Consider the following 6620-nt stretch of genomic DNA (forward strand, 5'->3'; position numbering starts at 1 on the left):
GCTGGATAAAACCACGTATAGGTTCAAAATCATTTATGGATGCTTGGAAAACCTGATCACGTTTCACCAACTGCAGCCCCAATTTAGGACTCAAGCAGAAGTGAATCTTTGAGTCATTACTGAGTATCTTAGTCCATGCAGGCTACCACGATAGAGCAATATAGAAAAACAAACCATTATTCTCTGTATTCTAGGGTCTGGGAGGTCAAAAATCCAAAGACAGATGTGACTTCTGCTGAGGGCCTCTTCCTGGCTCTGGTCTTCTTGTTGTATTTTCATTATGTGGAGAGGAAGCTGGCATCTCTCTTCCTTTTCTCAGAAGGGAACTGGTGCAGGGCACTACCTTTCTGACCTCATAGAAACAGAATTAGCATTCTCACACCCCTAAGGCATCGTCTTAGAGCTCCAACGTACATGACGGCCCTCTCAGATTCGTGAGTCTCCCGGATGCAAAACTATTTCTTTCTACCCTCACAATCTCAAAGTCTAGCGCTCGGGTCTCATCCAAAAGGCGATCTAAAGCAAACACGTGTGAGACTGGAGACCGGTCCAGAATCAACCTCCTTTCCAGCTGTGCACAAAGCTCTCTGCACTCTGACAGCTGTGCACCCAGGCAAGTTTACTTCTGTGCTCCCTAGAGAAAATGCAAGGGAAGGCTCAGGTCTTCTGCTAGTCTAAATAGGAGAAACAGGAAGGGCAGGGGAGTAGGGGGCTCAGGGGGTAATGAGTCCCAAGGAAGCCCAAACTAGGAAGGCAAACTCCAGTTAACCATCATACGCAAACCTTCTCTACTTCACAGGATGCTCTAAGACAGTGGTCCCGCCGTCAGGATGCATTGGAGGCCTTCAGGATGGCATTCTTTGGGGGTGGCCCTGTCCCCTCAGCTTTGGGAAGCACTGCCCACACTGTTCTCAGTGTGGGCTCCTCCCACAAGACTGCCAAGTAGCAGAGTCCTTTGAAGCTGGGGTGGCGGCCTTGTTGGGGTGGGGGTGGGGGTGGGGTGAAGGGGGAGAGGGAGCATGTGCATGAGCCTGGTCTGCTGTCGGGTGGCCACTGGGGATGTCACAGGGGCTTTCAAAGGGTCCTTCCACCCTTGTCTTGTAGAACTCTATGGGTTTTTTTTTTTTTTTTAACAAATGTGTCATCCTGTCTTGGTTTCTCTGCTCCCTTTAGTCCCAGCTGGCACTGTTTGTGTTAGAATTGTTCCATCTCCATTCCTGGCTTCTGTTGAAGTGCCTGAGTGAGACTATGTTTTCACACTAACCTCCTCCTCAAACCATACCCAACAGCGCTTTTCTTTAAGACTTACTTTCTTATTTTGCATTATATAAAATTGTGGGATTTTTTCCCCTCCACCTATAAGTTCTGGCTCCTTTTTGATTCATAATTTCTTCTTTAACTTGCGTGGGTTTTGTTTTTGGTTTTTTTTTGTTTTTTGTTTTTTTTCTTTTGCTTTGTTTTTTGTTTTTCTATTTTATTGTCAGCAGTCAGGAGGGACCCAAAATGCTCTTTCAACACTGTTTCAGCATTCCCTCATTTCGTCTTACAACTTCACAGCTGATGAGTCTTATCTTCCACAAAATAGTAGGGCCTACACATGCAACTCAGTAAGCAGCGAGCCTTTGCCCACTTACAACACGGATTTTATCCCCCATCAGGATGGCTTTTGCTCCACAGTGCTTCTCTGATAATTGTCTTGTAGTTGTCGGCTTCCTCTAGAAAGTCGGGGAAGTTCTCTCTCTCCTGCTATCCCCTCTTCCTCTTTCAGGCCTGCTATCATCTCTACCCATCCACTGATAGCGACCTCAGCTGTTGCTTGCCTCTGCCTCAAATAAGCTTTCACCCAAGATCAAATCTGCAACCCCCTAGTTACTTGTTTGAGTAGATCTACTCCTGGAGTCCATTTCTGTCACAGTCAACAAAGGCAACCAGAAGTAATCCAACATAGGCAACCGGAAGTAACCGGAAGCAACACGTAAATGCTAGGACCAAATCTTTCTGCTCCAGGGCAAGGTCAACAGAACAAACAAAGCAATATCGACAAACCAACTCCTCTAACCAAACTTTTGTGAGTTTGTGGGTCTTTAAAATACATGGAAACACAAGGTTAAGTAAATAACTGCTAGCCTCCAGCACACTGGGTTGCAAGGCTGAGTGTTTGTCAGGTTACGGTGTACCTACGTTTTGTTTCGTTTCATTTTGGTTTTTTGAGGGGGAGGTTGAGACAGAGTTTCTCTGTGTAACATCTCTGACTGTTCTGGGACTCACTTTGTAGACCAGGATGGCCTTGAACTCAGAGTTCTGCCCGTGTCTGCCTCTGCCTCCTGAGTGCTAGGATTAAAGGTGCTCCATCACGCCCAGCATCTACATTTTTTTTCCTTATAAGATTTTTAACTTGTGATGGATGAGGTTATCTCTGGATAGCCTTACCTCAGCTGCACTAAGTCTCCCATACTGGTCATTGCTGGTTTTACATTATGGTCCTCATTTTCCAGTAAGCTTATGAATTTTCTAAGAACAAGTGACCATCCAGACTGTTAAAATAACCACAAAGGGTGTCTGTTAATCCTGGAAAAATATGCTTTTATGCCTGTCATGAATGGCCACTGTTTGTCCTAGAGTTTGGGCTTTCTAGAGTAAGCCATCTCCAAATAAAACCCAAGGGGTAGAGGGAAGGGGAAAAGTTGAAAACCAAAAGACTCTGGAAGCTTATTGAATTGGCTTCATTATAGAACAGACAAATTGATCGTGAGCTATCACTTAATTTCTCATTACATTTTTTTTCCTAATCCAGTGATTTTCCTTGGAAATAAAGAAGAGAGCAGGGCTGGAGAGAGGTCTCAGTGGTGGAGAGCACACCCTGTTCCAGGCGGCCTGGGGTTGGTTCCCAGCACTCACTCCTGCAGGGTGGCTCACCAGCACCCTTAACTAGAGCTCCCAGAGGCCTCTTCTGACTTCCATGAACTGGTGCACTAGTGTGTGTACTCCTGCCTCAGAATTAGAAATAATAAAAATGAAGCTTAAAAAAAGAGGAGCCTGGTTTAAAAAAAAAAAAGAGAGAGAGAGGTGTTCTCAGGAAGCTGCGTCCTCTTCTGCAAAAGCCCCACCTGTTTTCCGGTGGCTTTTATTTTCCTGCCGGCCTTCTTTCCCTCCATCCTCCCTCCTATCCCTACTTTCCTTTATTCCTCTTATTTCAGGGCCCTAATTGTGCTGTTTGTATCAAGCTGGATGCTGTGATAGAAATAAAAGATAAATATGTATGTGTAGATGATGTATAGGTATGTGTATATGTATAAGATGGATATGATATGAATGTTATGCATGTGCCATGCATATTTTATGCATATGTATTGTTATGTAATTTGTGTGTATGTATATGCATATATATGTATATATGTGTGTATGTTTACATGTTTATATATTTATTTGTGTATATATGTATATGTGGATATGTGTGGATATGTGGATATGTGGATATATGTGGCTATGTGTATATATGTATATATGTATATGCATGTATGTTTATATGTATATATGTGGATATGTATATGTGTGTACATGAGTATATGTTTATATGTGTATATATGTGCATATATGTATTCATTTTTCTTTATTCATGGGAGCTATGACTTGTAAAGCTGTAGTAAATGCTAAATTAGTGAAGAGTGAGCCACTGTTCTCAGGGAATCTCCCATCACAACATTTTCATCAGCTAATCCACACATACTCTCATTTTTTATATGTTTCTGTTTATGGAATAGAGGACTGGCTCATTAACATTGGACTCACAACTACCAGACTAAGTCATGCCTGAACCTGGCTTCCCTAACACATGTGTGTGGAACCTGGCTTACTTAAGATGCCTGTCCCCTCTAAAGCACACCCCAGCCTTGCACAGATGAACACCATGCATTCCATTTGTAGTCCATTTGTAGATCAGGATGGTCTTGAATTTACAGAAATCCACCTGCCTCAGTCTCCCAAGTACTGGAATTAAAGGCATATGCCACCATGCCATGCTATTGTGAGATATTTTAAACAAAAGCATAAGAGGGGATGACATAAAATTGGGGTCAGGGGAGACAAAATGCTGAACTGTAAAGCAACGCTTGCTCCCAGAAAGTATGAGAACAGAGTAAAAAAAAAATAAATTAAAAAAAAAAAAGCCAAGTATACCTGAATCACCATGGTTGCAACTATACCTCTGTGGTTCATCTTTTTCAGTTGTCAGTCTGGAGTGCCAGGCTGTAAAGCTCTGTGAGTGGTGGTTTAGGGGAGCAAGTTCTAACTGTAGGTGGATCTGAAAAAGCTGAATTGATGAACGTTGGTGACTAAGGATTTGCACACAAAGGTGTCCATAAAGGTCACGATCTGGATATTAGGAACGAACCCAGGGAAAAGGATTGTGGAGAAAAAAGATTGGGGACAGAGGTGAGGCTGCTGGGAGCCTTCTCTGACAACGGCCCTCGTGGGGCTGTGGAGTAAGGTATGGTGTCCTTGGAAGTCTGTGGTTCCATCTACAGAGTCCAAAGCTCCAGACTCGGGAAGTAAGCTTTTTTTCTCTCTTTTTGAAGATTCTTGCACAATACAGAGATTAGAGCTCGGAGCTAAATGTGGTGCACTGGAATGTCCCTGGAAGGGTAGACCTAGAATCTTCTCATCCCAGAAGACGTCACGTGTCTGAGGTAAAGGGCTAGATAGGTTGCTTCTCTCTGTTTGGTCATCCCAAGTTATATTAAAAGAACTCAGATCCTCCATTTGTACCCTATAACCGTGTGCAACTGTATTTTGTCAATATGTCAAAGAGAGATGGTGACACATCTGTGTGAGAAAGAGAAAGGCCAGACAACCGAGGGCCGGGGAAGCAGTGTTCAGTCAGTTACGTGCTTGTCAAAGCGCATGCATGAGGACACCAGAACTCAGTCCCAGAATTCACATCAGAAGGCAAGGCTCTGTGACACATACTTGTCATTCCAGCATCAGTCAGGCACAGACAGATAAGCAAATCCCTGGGATTCACTGGCCAGATGGCCTTGCTTATCTAGCCAACTCCAAGCTCATAAGCAAAAGGATGGTGCTGGAGAAATGACACCAGAGGTTGACCCCTGACCTTCATATTGCATGCACATGCATCATGCCTGCATGCGCACACACACACATACACACACACACACACACACACACACACACTCATGGGTTCCATATATGGGTTTGTTCAACTCTGAATCAGTAGACAGGCCATTAGTGAGAGATGACAAAACCATACTTTCTCAAATGAGGTCTTGTAGATGAGAAGGCATAGGAGGGAAGCTTTCATGGAGGGCCCTCACCCATACAAACATGTCATGTGCCAGTAGGAAGAAACCACCCTGTGGGCAAGAGACACTGGGCTCAAAGCCAGCCAACACCCCACAGAAATCCTACAGTTGCTTGTCAAACCCTCTTCATGCTTTGGGTGCTTGGGACAAAAGTGTGAATTCCTGCTGTCATGAGGTAGCCCTGGATAGCTGGGGGGGAGACATAAACAGAGCTGAAATCCCTGAGTCAGATCAGTACTGGTCTAGCTGGGCTGGCAGGCAGGCGCATCTCCATAAGAAACAGAAGCAACAAGGAAGACTGTAAACCTACAGCTGCAACCACCTTGTCCCCATGACCTGACCACAGCTGCTTCCGTTATGGTCACCTCTACCTGAGCCAGGCAGCTGCTGCCTCTGTAGAAAAACTCCAAAAGTCAGAGACTCCTTGCTGCAGTGAGTGCTCTTATTTGGCCAAGAAACCCACAAGAAAATTCCCAGACACGGGTTGTGTAAGGTTTGGTATTGGCTCAGGAGCCTCAAGACCAAGTTCTCAGCACAAAGGAGATTAATCTGACCCAGAGGGACAAGGAGCCTGGAATAAGAAACAAAGACAGGAGCTAGAGGATGAGGGAGAAGAGGAAGAGAACAAGGGAGAAGGGGAAGGGATATTTGTCCTAGAATGGGACAAAGGACAGCCTCTGGATAGAGAGGAGATAGACATAGCCCATACATAGGAAAATGGCGGTTTATGAAGGGAAAAGGGGAAACCCATGTTTGGATGAGGTGTTCAATGTTACTTAATGAGCCAAAAGGAGCTTTTGGTCACTGGACTTCAGTGCTTTGATAGCTGGACCTTGGTAGTTAGCCTCAGGAGGAGGGAGTAGCCAAATAATGGGCTAGGCCATAGTGGGTAGCTCTAGGAATGTAATCTAACAGTTTAGCAAGGTAGAGGCAATAGTGGGAGGGGGAAGGGCAAGGCCTGCTAGAGCCATGTTCAGCAGGTCCGGGCTGGTTAGAATCCCTTCAGGTTCAGCTAGCCCTTCCAGACTCCAAAACACCCCGTTAACATCTGGCTACACAGTCTGTTTGCCACCAGGCATACAGTAGGATGCCGGTGGGACCATCAGTCGTAATAACCCAGGGTCTGGAATGCTGTGTGTCCACACAGGGAACAATGCCTCACAGCAGTGAGAATACACAATCTAGAAGTGTAGACAGCAATATGGAAGAATCTCACACACATCACGGACAGCCCAAGGAGCTAAGTATGGAAAGGAGAGGTGTACACTTCTGCTCATAAATAAGAGAAATAGCAACATATCA

The sequence above is a fragment of the Mus musculus genome, chromosome 10, assembly GCF_000001635.26.
Source record: "Mus musculus strain C57BL/6J chromosome 10, GRCm38.p6 C57BL/6J".
Lineage (NCBI taxonomy): Eukaryota > Metazoa > Chordata > Mammalia > Rodentia > Muridae > Mus > Mus musculus.